Here is a 12650-nt window from a genome sequence, read left to right on the forward strand (position 1 = left end):
TAAATAGCTTCCAATAAAGAGAATAGACTAAACAGGCAATCTACAGAATGTGAGAAAAATATTTGCAAGTTATATATATGATAAGCGATTAATATCCAATTGTAAGGGACACTTATAACTTAGTAGCAAAACATATAACCTGGTAAATATGGGCAAAGGGCTTAAGTAGACATTTCATTCCAAATAATATATCAAATTGATATGGAAATATGCTTAACATTACTGATCATCAGGGGAAGAGCAAATCCATGCCCAAAGATAACTGTTGGTGAGGATGTGGAGAAATATGAAGCTGTATACTCTGTTGGTGGCAATGTACATTGGTACACACACTGGAACACAGTATGGAAGTCACTCAAAATTTTTGAATTGCCATCTGAATCAGCAGTCCTACTTATAGGTATATATCTAAAATAACTGAAAAACCAGGATTATAAATAGATCAGTGTACTCCTATGTTTGTTGCAGCATTATTTGCAAAAGTCATGGATGGGAGCTGTCTGGTTAAAGAAATGTGTATACATACAATGGAATACTATTCACTTAAAAAAAGGAAATCCTGCCATATCTGACAACATGGATGAACTAGAAGGACATTGTGCTAAATGAAATATGCCTGTCACAGATGGACCAATACTATATGACTCAAGTCACACAAGATATGTACAATATCCAAATTCTAGTACAGAGATTAAAAGTGGTTGCTAAGAGCTGGGGAGAGGGGGAAAAAGGAAATTCAACATGTATAGGGTTTCTGTTATGTGACATGAATGTGTTCTAGAAACCAGATGTACAGCATAGTGCCTATATATGTATAATTATGCATTGTATATTTAAAAGTTGCTCAGAGTGTAGATCTCATCTGAAGTGCTCTTACCACAATAAACGAATATTTTATTCTTACTGTTGTTTAAATTCCTTTTTCCCTCTGAACTATTGCTGTTTCTCTTGGAGCCATTTTTCTGTTTAATATTGCTCTCTTCTCTGTTGCAAACTTTCTGTGAAGACCTTGGGATCCTTGGGCGTCTGTCATATATGAGAATCATGAAATACAATATGAACAGCTTCTTGGAACACTATGATTGGATGTACCTGGTCAGCTGATGCACTTCACTATAGGAAATACCCAAGGATAAGAAAGTAGAGACCTTTGCTCTCAGATGGTTTCATTTTTCCAGAAAAGAAAACTTTCCCTTGTTAGGATAGAAATCTGGTGCTTTGTAGGCCTGTGTATGGGAAACTGGGGTTTGGGGAGTCTTCTGTTCCATGCACAGACTTTAAATTAACTCCTGCGTCATCATTGGTCCCATATTAAACTCCTACTTTTTGTAGTCTTTGTTGCTTCTGACCTCTTGGTGGGATCATAGGGGCATACTGACTCCTTTCTTGGCTCTATCCCTCTGTGCATTCCCTTATGTTATTGCTTCATTTGCCCTATGTCATCATTTTACCACTACTATATCTGTTTTCTTTCATTAAAAATTTAGGGATTAGGCAGACGACCCCACCATGTGTCCTGGAGTCCCACCTCCCCAGATCCCTATCCTACTATGGAAAGAGATAGGCTGGGAGTATGGATCGACCTGCCAACGCAGTGGAGTTGAAATTATGGATGCCAGACCTTCCACCTTCTGTACCCCATAATGATTCTGGGTCCATACTCCCAGAAGGATAAAAAATAGGGAAACTCTCAAGGGAGGGGGTTTGATACAGAGTTCTGGTGGTGGGAATTGTGTGGAATTGTACCGCTCTTATCCTATAGTCTTGTCAATATATCCATTTTATAAATATTTTTTAAAAAATATTAGGGGCATCTCCTGTCTAGAGATGGTCTCTATTATTGCCTTCAGTTTGGTGTTGCTGTTTTTTTATTTGAACTTTTATCTACTGAGAGAGTAAGAGAGGATGCAGAAAATCACTCAGGTTTATGAGGTGTCAGGGTATTATAAATGCAAATTTTGCATTCCTTTGTAAAATTTTTGGCTTTTTATTATTATTATTATTACTGATTTAATATTGATTTACAAAATTACGAGAAAACAGGTACAGTTCCATGCCATTCCCACAACCAGAGTTCTGTGTCCCCATTCCCTCCATTGGAAACTGCAGTGGTTCTTTGTTGTGACATAGCATATAGTACTTCTGTAGGAATGTAACCTTATTGGCTGGAGCTGGTATCAGTCTGACAAACTGGAATAAATGTGACTAAATTTCCAAGTGGCCAGAAGTCGGACCTTCTTTGCTCAAGTGCGTGCTGTGACTGGACACTGGAGCAGGGGGCAGTGGTGAGGGATTTGGGATCCAGACGGAGATGGAAAAAGGATGGCTCTTTTCCCAGGACTTGGACACACATGAATTTTAGCCTTGCTAGTTACCTTTCTTATGATCTGGCTGCCTCTCACCTCTGATTTCCCTGGCACTTTCTGTGAGACACGGTGACCCCAGCTGAGACTTCCCAGGACCTGCCAGACTGCTGCTGAATGGAACAATGAACATGTGGGGCTGAACTTCTGGTAACTGACTCACGAACTTTATGGGCCTAGCGTGCTCTCAAGCCCAGTGGATAATTGCTTTTTTTTGCATTACCTAGATATTTGTCTTTCACCCTTGTATCATCCTAATAAAGCCTTGAATTATTTAAACATGCTCCCAGCCGCCCCACAGCTGGTTCCATATGTGCCATGCAGCCAAAGTCCTTTTATTTAAGTTACAACAGTTCTCCCAAGGTCACAGATAGGTGTTGAGTATTATTTCTGTGACTGTCTATCATCTGTCCATCTATCTATTTTTGCTCATTTTTTCTATGGTCTTGCCTTTTCTTCCTAAGTCACATCTAGACCTATTACTACTTCTGAATGCCCTTCCTATTTTTTTTTCCTCTTCTCTCTCTGGGTCCTGATGGGATTGGGTTTCAGAACCCTCTAGTCATCTTCCCCCTAACATTTCTCTCCTTCTGGGAGTATGGAACAAAATTCTTTTCGGGATGCAGAAGGTGGGAGTTCTGGCTTCTCTCATTGGTTGTCCGCTGGACATGGATGTTGGCAGGTTCATCCATATCCTCTGCCTGTTTCCATATTTCCCTAGTGGGGTAGGGCTCTGGAGATGTGAGGTTCCAGGACACATTGGTGAGGTTGTCTGCCCAAGTAATTCAGGAGGAAATCATGATAGCATCTGCAACTTGGTAATAAGGCAGTAAGCTATGATGCAGGACAAAATGTTTGATAAATTAAGAACTAGAAAATAGGAATAGATCAGGTGAGATTAGGGGTTAGACTTTTAGGGTGGTAAGAGGCTAAGAAGTCTGTTTTAGGTATGCTCCCAGGAGCCCATAAATGTAGTGATTTTTGTTTGAGCTTGATAGCATAGAGGTGGACTAGAAATATTGTCTGAGAAGATGTAGTCAGGTTGAGAATAGAACTAAATAGCTGGATGAGGGCAGAGTGTAGCTCTGTACAACGAACTTTTTACCATATCAACCTGACCCCAAGCCCATGTAGATTCATATTTAGCACAATAGGCTGTATACCCTCTAAGCCCCTGTCAGTCTTGAGCTCAGTCAATGGTTACATTACATACAGTCTGAACATTCTAGGCTGCAATTATTTCAGGACTGGCAGAGTAGGATGATTCAGCCTCCCTTCAGAGAGTTGGGCAGTCCAGACTGTTGCTACTTGACAGTGAGGGCAAGGTCCTAGAGAGGCCCTCAAAAGGGTTTATGATGATGTTTCTAATGGAAGTGACCAGTGATGATTGAGAGAGGAGTCTGTTAAAGGTCTAGGGCCATCTATGGGGGAGTCCTAGGATTTCCTAACTAAAGCCCCAAGTGATGGGGTCGCCTGGTAGTGACCAAAAAGGCCATCATTAAGTGATTCAGTCTCTTGCCTTTATCCAGTTTTGTAGTCCCTTCTTTATCTGATGAGCTTAGACTTTCTCTCAGCTGTTAAAGCATTGAGTGTCATTTGTTGTATCCAGCTTTGTATTCTTACCTGCTGAGCATGACAAACCTTTCCTGATTCCATTACTGCCAGAAAATGTCATTTATCTCTGCTGTGCTACCTGGTCACTGAGTCAGGCAACACTCCCAGGTCCTCTATGAAGCTTACACAACAGGGGCATTATCCATGATTTGATGAATTTGAAACCTTCCTTATAAGATAATCCAAGACACTCACAAAGATGTTTGAAATGTCTAGAACCCTTAGTGTTGAAATGACCCAAAGTCATTGGATGCATCAAAAAACTAAGGCTTTGCTCTGCCAGCACTGACAAGGACTGAGAACAGAATTTCTTCCACCAGATCCTTGTGGTCAATTAAATTCTTAATGGTAGCAGCTAAAATATAGACACGTGGCATCCTTACTAGCTCTGAATTCCAGTTTTCAGAGGTTTTTCTTCATCTAAACAATGGTGCTAAATGATATCTACTTCAAACGGTTATTGTGAAGATTAACTGTACTTAGTACTGGTATTTTTTAAGTCCTCAATAAATGTTAGCAGGTCAAGCACTAGAGTTTAGAGTTTTTAATCACTTTGTTAAATTAGTAATGGAAAAAATAAGTTATGCCTATAGGTACTTATTGCCTAAGAACACATTTTTCCCCAGAGAGAACATCATATATGTATTTTTAAAATGAATCTCTCTATACTCTTTGGAAGTAAAATGATGTGCTGTAGAAAATTGTGTGAAATGATGCAAAAAAGTGATTCTGTTAAATGAAAACACTGATTAGGCTTCATGAAATGAAAGTGGCTAATCAGCATGGCTAATTTAAAATTTAAATATGCATGTGTTGGAATTGATAGATCAAATAATATAAAGAAGCTATTATTATAAGTGTTATTATTTTAGCAATGAGATACTTAAGTTGCACATTTTTTGTGTCCTTTCCAAAAAGCAGTTGACTTGAGTCATCAGAACTATAGGCAGAAACCAACTACTATATCCCATCATTTATAAAAAGGTTTTAATTCATATACAGACACTGACATTTTTATATTAATAGAATTGTATAATATACCATTTTTACTGTACTTATACAAATGGCTTTTTTATAAAATTAAAAAAATGTTATTGTTTCCAGCATTATTGCTGGGGCTTGGTGCCTGCATAACAAATCCACTACTCCTGGTGACTGTTTTTTTCCATTTTTTCCTCTCTTTTTGTTGATAAAGACAGAGAAGTTGAGAGTAAAGTGAGAGATAGGGAGGGAGAGAAAAAGAGGGACCTGCAGCAATGCTTCACCACTTACGAATCTTACCCTTTGAGGGTGGGGACCAGGGGTTTGAACCGGGTTCCTAGCTTATGGTAAAATTTGTTCTTTATTGGGTACACCACTGTCTGGTCCCATACATATAGATTTGAACATTTTTTTTATTCAGGTAAAATTCAAAAATTACCATTTTATTTGTAGAATTCACTGCTTTACAGTTATATAATAATGAGTCATGATCCAATTTGAAGAAGACTTCCATCATTCCAGAGAGATCCCTTGAGTCCATTTGTAATCATTCCCCACACCTATTCCCAGTCTTGGGTGGCCAGTAATCAGACTTCTTTCTCTATAAATTTGACTTTAGTTATTTTATATTATATTCAAAGAGAGGAGAGAGGGGGGAGAGGGAGAGTTGAGAGATGAGAACATGAACACATGAGAACACAAATCTCCATCTCATCTACTGTGGTGCCAGGGGCTGCTGAAACCAGGGCTTCACACGCGAACGGTCTCACTGGCCTCTATAGATAATTAAAAAAAAAAAAGGAACAAAAAAATCACCACGTGATTCCCCTCCTTATATTCTTCGTTAGAGGTAAGTAATCATCTAGAGGTGAATGCTACCCCTCCTATTCATGTTCTATGCTTTCTCAACATATTTTTGATTTACCTATATATAGATATGCAGATCATGCTTCTTCATTTTTACTGTAGTAACCCAATACATTTGCTACTTAACATTTTGGTGAATATGTAACATCATTAACAAGTTTTCTCTTTATAACTTATCTTTTCACCTTATACACTGTAATGAACATTTGTGATAGAGACAATACAATGGACTTACCCAATTCTGTTCCCTATTCATCCTTCCTGAATTATAGTCAAATGCTTGACTATATCTTGGCAAGATCATATGACTAATTCTGAACAATAGAATGTGATCAGAAGTGATGTGGTCCACTTATTGACTGAGGCATGATCCTAGGAACCTCAATTTCCAACTCACTTCATGGAGGAGTACTGTCTGGGAATATGATCTGTTGTTGACTTACTTGAGTGAGTCAGTCATATTCACTCGACACTGAGATCTGGCCCAGATTTGCTACTTTAGTGTAAGTCAAGCTTATTGTCATTAATGTAACATCTATCTATATCCTTGTTCATACTTCCTATATTATGTATTTGGATTTCTTCCTTTGAGAATTGCGTATTTATTCCATTTGGACTGTTTGTTTCTTATTGATTTGTAGGAGTTAATAATAAATGCTGTGCTATTTATCCATTATTGATTACATTCACTGAAAATCCTTTTTCTTTTTTTAGCTCATGTTAATGTTACATATTTTGTCATATAGAATTATTATTTAATGTAGTCAAGATTGTCAGTATTTTCCTTTCTTTTGTATTATTTTACTGGGAGGAGATTAATGGTTTATAGTACAGCTCTCGACACATAGGTACAATTTCTCATCTCCCCACTGTAAGTGTCTGCAAAACTCTTCTCCCCAACTTAGGTTCTATTTTACACCATCATGCACCAGGTCACCCCATGTCCCCTCTATTCTGTCCATTCCCTTCCTTCTACAGAGTCATTTGCTTTGGCACAATACATACTCGGTCCATGTTGCATTTTGTGTTTTTCCTTTCTGTCCTTGTTTCATAAATTCTACCATAAGTGTGATCATCTGGTATTTGTCCTTTTCTTTTTTGACTTATCTCATTTAATATGATTCTTTCAAGTTTCATTCAAGATGGGGGGGAAAGAGATGACTTCATCACTTTCAATACTTGAGTAATACTCCATTGTGCATATATGCCACAAATTTCTTAGCCACTCATTTGTCATTGGACATCTGGGTTGGTTCCAAGTGTGAATTATTAAAAACAATGCTACTACTGTTGTTGCTCCACATTGAGGGAAAGGTCATATAGTGGCCCACAAAGGGGTCTATTGTGTTGTTTCTGATGGAGATGACCAGTAACAATGGAGAGAGGGATCTATTTGAGGTCTAGGCCCATCATGTCTGTTTGGCTGGACAACATACTCTACCACCTGAGGAAGATGGGTCCTGAAATTGCGGCAGCTTGGAACATTCCTACTCATGACCACAGGATGTGAGCTCAGGTCTACAGGGATGCAGAGGTTACATAGGCTCCTAAGCTGAATTTGGGCCCCAGATCAGATCAAATTGATGGGGTTTACAGTCAACAATATTTATATACCTTCTCCATATTTGGAAGCTACTTTCTTCCCTGATCCAACTTTCTAGCCCCTTTCCCAAACATTACATCATCTGCCCAGACAATAACTTGGGTCCACCTGCATCAGATGTCAGGCTCAGGAAAAAAAAGAAAAGAAAACTAATATAGTCATGGGCCCTTTGGAATATAACTAAAATATGCTTACTAGCTATCTACAAAACAGAGACCCCCAAATATTCCTCTGCAATATTCCAACCTTTAGGTTAATGATTAGTTTAATCAATCTTTCGGTTAATGATTAGTTTAATCAACCTTTAGGTTAATAATTTGTTTGGCTTTATATGTTAACTCTTCTTTCAGCCACCAGGTTCCAGATGCTACCATGATGCCAACTGGACTCCTCTGGGCAGACAACCCCACCAGTGTGTCCTGGAGCTCTGCTTCCCCAGAGCTCTGCCCTACTAGGGAAAGAGAGAGAAAGACTGGGAGTATGGATCAACCTGCCAACGCTCATGTTCAGCGGGAAAGCAATTACAGAAGCCAGACCTTCCACCTTCTGTACCCCATAATGACCCTGGGTCCATATTCCCAGAGGGATTAAGAATAGGAAAGCTATCAGGGGAGGGGATTTGATACACAGTTCTGGTGGTGAGAATTGTATAGAGTTGTACCCATCTTATCCTATGGTTTTTTTTATCAGTGTTTCCTTTTTATAAATAATAATTTAAAATTATGCTATGAAGATAGGTGCACGTAGATCTCTTTGGATAGGTGCCTTTGTTTTCTTTGAATAAATACCCAAGAGAGAAATGCATGGTCATAGGGTAGGTTCATTTCTAGCATTCTATCGAACTTCCAGATTGTTTTCCACAGGAATTGGGCAAATTACATTCCTCCAGTTTGAAGAAGGGTTCCTGCCACTGCCCATCCTCTCTAGCACTTGTTTCCTCTGCTTGCTTTCTTATTTTTTAATATTTATTTATTCCCTTTGGTTGCCCTTGTTTTATTGTTGTAGTTATTATTGTTGGATAGGACAGAGAGAAATGGAGAGAGAAGGGGAAGACAGAGAGGGGTGAGAAAGGTAGACACCTGCAGACTTGCTTCCCTGCTTGTGAAGCGACTCCCCTGCAGGTGGGGAGCGGGGGGGCTCGAGCTGGGATCCTTACACCTGTCCTTGTACTTTGCGCCACCTGCACTTTACCCGTTGTGTTACCGCCCAACTCATAGGTGTAAAGTGGTTTCTCATAGGTGTAAAGTGGTATCTCACATAGTCTCTGTTTGCATTTCTCTGATAAGCATTGACTTAGAGCATTTTTGATATCTACAGACCCTCTGAACTTCTTTGATATAGATTCTGTCCATGCCCACTCCTCACTTTTTAATGGAGTTGTTTGTTTGTTTTTATTGTTGTTGAGTTTAATGGTTGGTTTAGTCCCTTACCTGATATAAAGATCTCCCAATCTGCAGGGTGTTTTTCTGTTTTGATATTTCTCTTTGCTATGCATATACTTTTAAATTTGATGTAGTTCTATTAATTTATTTGTGTTTTCCCTGCTGTTGGAATTAAGTTTTCAAAGACATTTTTCAAAGCATAAATCTTGAAGTGTTCTGCCAATATTTTCTCCTATGTGCTTGGTGAGTTCTAGCCTAATGTCCATGGCTTTGTTCCATTTGGAATTGACCTTTGTACACAGTGAACTGTGGTGGTCCTGTTTCATTCATCTACACATTTCAACTCAATTTTCCCAGAACCATTAGTTGAAGAGACTCTCTCCATTTAATGATCTTGGTCCCCTTGTCAAAAATAAGTTGCCCAAATGTGTAGGGACTTATTACTAGATAATTGTTTTTGTTACTGTAGTAAATTGAATTAATTTCTTGATTTTTTTTTTACCAGAGCACTGCTCAGCTCTTTTTTATGGTGGTCCTGGGGATTGAACCTGGGACCTCATGGCCTCATGCTTGAAAGTTGTTTTGCATAAACATTATGCTATTTCTCTACGCCCAGTTTCTTGAATTTTTATTATTAAGTATGTAGCCTTCAACCTTACTATTTTGTGTGTATGTACATTCTGTTGAGTATACAATCATAAGTTGATTAACAATGTGCTTACAAATGATAACTATACATATGACTGTGTTCCCATTAGAGATGTATCGTATTTTATTTATATATTATAGGTTATACTGTTTAACATGTGTAATTATGTTCTATGTTACTCATGCTATCATGAAATTTCTCAATGTATTGCCACAATAAAGCTGTTCCTGACAGTATAACTAGGAATGGAACTGTTGGGTCGTATGGTAATTTGATGTTTTACTTTTTGTGGAGCCTCTAAGATTCTTCCCATAGGCCATATTTTCTTTTTCTTTTTTAAAATTTTAATGTTTTTATTGGGGGATTAAAGTTTTATGCTTGACAGTAAATACAATAGTTTGTACATGTATAACATCTCCCAGTTTTCCTCATTTTCTTTTTTTAAATTTATTTTTATATTACAGAATTTTATGTTGACGGGTTTGAATCCACACCATTCCCACCACCAGAGTTCTGAATCTTCACTCTGCCCACTGAAATCCAACACAGTTCCCCTAAGGTTGTAGACATGGGTCAACCATCTTCTCTACAGCTGTCTGTCCACATTTATACATAGTTGTCCCTTCTTTTTCTGATTCAATTCTCTCTTCCCCTCTAAGCCACTCATAACATCAAAGTTACCTCCATATGTCCCTCTCCGTTTCCTTCTGTCTCTCTGGGTGCTGATGGAGCTGGAGTTCAGTGCCCTCTTGCCCTATTATCTTGATTCTATCACTTCTCCCCCACTGGCAGCATGGATCAGGGTTGTTTATGGGGAGCAGAAGGTAGGAGTTCTGGCTTCTGTAGCTGCTTCTCTGCTGAGCATGCGCATTGACAGGTCGATACATACCCCCAACCTGTTTCTATCTTTCCCTAGTGGACCAGAGCTCTGGAGATGGGAGGGTCCAGGACACACTGGTGAGGTTGTCTTCCCAGAGAAGTTGAGATGGAGTCATGGTATCATATGTAGCTTAGTGTCTGGAAGGTAGCATGACCTAAGTTGAGACAAAATGGTTAATGAACAGGAGCCAAAAAGTAGGATTAGAGCAGATGAGATTAGGGATTTTAGCGTAGATGAAAGCTAGGAAAACCATATTAGGCATGTTCCTGGGGGAACACAACTATGGTAGTTTTGCTTAAGTTTGGTAGCTAGCTTGAGGTTGGAGAAGAATATTATCTAAGAGAATGGTGTCAGAGTAGAGAAAAGGGTAGAAAGTTGAATTAGGGCAGGGAATAGCTCCCATTCTTGTAAAAAAATTCTGTGGCTAAATTAGCTCTATCCACCTGCTCCAGGGCCCATATGTAAATACATATTTATATTTAGCACCAGAGCCTGTGTAACCTTCAAGTCCCTGTTAGTCTGAGTTTACATCTCATAGTCACATCTGAAAGAGATGTGACTGGCCTGGCCCTCTCAACTTAGATTGAAAATGAATTCCAGAAGAATTTAAAGACGGGTGCTGTCTTTGTTGATCTCACAGCAGCCTATGACACGGTCTGGCACCGTGGTCTCCTAGTCAAGATCTCAAGATGCCTGCCTCCATGGGTGGCCAACACTATATTGTTTCTTCTCCAAAACAGAAGATTCTGGGTGCATCTGGGTGACAAGTCTAGCAGATGGAGACTTGTCTCAAGTGGCCTCCCCCAGGGCTCTGTTCTGGCTCCTACGCTATTTAATATTTACATCAATGACCTCCCAGAAACTTCTTCAAGGAAGTTCATCTACGCCGATGACATCTGCTGTGCAACTCAGGCATCCAAGTTCGACATCCTCGAGGAAACACTCACAAAAGACATGTCTCTGATATCTGATTACTGTAAAAAATGGTGACTAATCCCTAGTACTGCAAAAATGGTATCATCTGTTTTCCATCTACACCATGCCTCGGCCTCGCGTAAGCTTAATGTGCAGCTTGGCGATATGAGAGTCCGGCATGAAGCCCAGCCAGTCTATCTTGGCGTTACTCTCGATTGCACTCTGTCATTTCACAAACATCTCATAAAAACTGCAGCAAAGGTGGGCGCGAGGAATAAGATCATTGCTAGACTGTCCAGCTCCTCATGGGGTGCGAGCGCTTCCACACTACGATCATCATCTCTGGCATTATGCTATTCCACTGCAGAATACTGTGCCCCAGTATGGTTCCGTAGCCCCCATGTCCACTTGGTCGATTCCAAATTATATTTCTCCATGAGGATAATTTCTGGAACCATCCGTTCCACCCCGGTTCCATGGCTGCCAGTTCTTAGCAACATCGCCCCGCCAGATATTCGTCAGGATGCGGCATCATCTAAGTTCATTTCCCACGTCTACGTTTGACCGGACCTGCCAATATACGCGGATATCTTCGCCCACCCTGTCCAATGCTTGACGTCTCATCACCCAATCTGGTCCCCTATGCCTACACTGAACCTCTCTGTTCCAGTCTCTTGGAAACAGAGTTGGCAGTCAGCTGAGGTAAAGAACAAACACCTCATCACAGACCCCTGCAAGCGTCAACCCGGCTTTGACCTAGCACGTTATGATTGGGCCCTCCTCAATCGCTATCGAACAGGCCATGGCCGGTGCGCAGCTATGTTCCATCGCTGGGGAGCCAGAGACAACCCGAACTGCCCCTGCGGCTCCAGACAGACTATGACCCACATAGTCAACGACTGCCACCTCTCCAGATTCAAAGGAGGTCTCGAAAGTTTACATCAGGCTCAGCCTGATGCTGTTGACTGGCTACGGAAGAAGGGCAAACGCTAGAAGAAGAAGTCACATCTGAGGAACTATACAGGTTGCATTCATTTCAGGACCAGTATTTTTCGAGTGGCAGGGAAGGATAACCCCAGCCTTTCTTCAGAAATTGGGGCTATCCCTACCGTCATTGCTTTATGATAGAGCCAAGGTCCTGAGAGGGTCCACAAGACGCTGTTCCTTATGGAAGCAACCAGTGGTAATGGAGAAAGCGACCCTTTAGAGGTCTAGGCCCATCATATGTGTATGGGTATCCAAGGATTCCTTAACTAGGACCCTAGATGATCAGGTGGTGTGATATTGAGCAAATGGGCCATTAATAAGTGGGCCAGTCTCTTGCCCTTATCCAACTTTTGTAGTCCTTTCTTTATCTGATGATGCTAGATTTTCTCTCAGTTGTTTAGGCATTGAG

This window comes from Erinaceus europaeus, chromosome X, assembly GCF_950295315.1.
Source record: "Erinaceus europaeus chromosome X, mEriEur2.1, whole genome shotgun sequence".
Classification (NCBI taxonomy): Eukaryota; Metazoa; Chordata; class Mammalia; order Eulipotyphla; family Erinaceidae; genus Erinaceus; species Erinaceus europaeus.